This window comes from Bolinopsis microptera, chromosome 5, assembly GCF_026151205.1.
Source record: "Bolinopsis microptera isolate Bmic1 chromosome 5, MBARI_Bmic_1.0, whole genome shotgun sequence".
Classification (NCBI taxonomy): domain Eukaryota; kingdom Metazoa; phylum Ctenophora; class Tentaculata; order Lobata; family Bolinopsidae; genus Bolinopsis; species Bolinopsis microptera.
Genome location: NC_087076.1, coordinates 17571220 through 17571595, shown reverse-complemented (window position 1 = coordinate 17571595; position 376 = coordinate 17571220).

Below are 376 nucleotides of genomic sequence, written 5' to 3'. Positions count from 1 at the left end.
ATCAATTACGGGTTATATAAAAAATTTGTAAGTTTCAAATTAAATATACGGTGCACTATTTTTTGATTGCGCGCATTACACATTACATGCTTAAGTATTACAGCATTAACAAGGCGACTGTAAACAAAATATTTTTTTGTCAAAATTTTTATTTTTCACTTTAGTTTAACTTATATTTATGTAATAAATTCAAATCTTATGATATTGTTATTATCTTAACAGTTACTATTGTAGCTTAAGATTTTGAATTAATATTTTTGTATTCCCTGTATTCCTTGTATTCCTTGTATTTTGATTTGTTTTATTTTGTCTACTATCAAAGAAAAAAAGAAACGAGTCATACATATTACATAACAATTAATAAACTAGCTTAGTA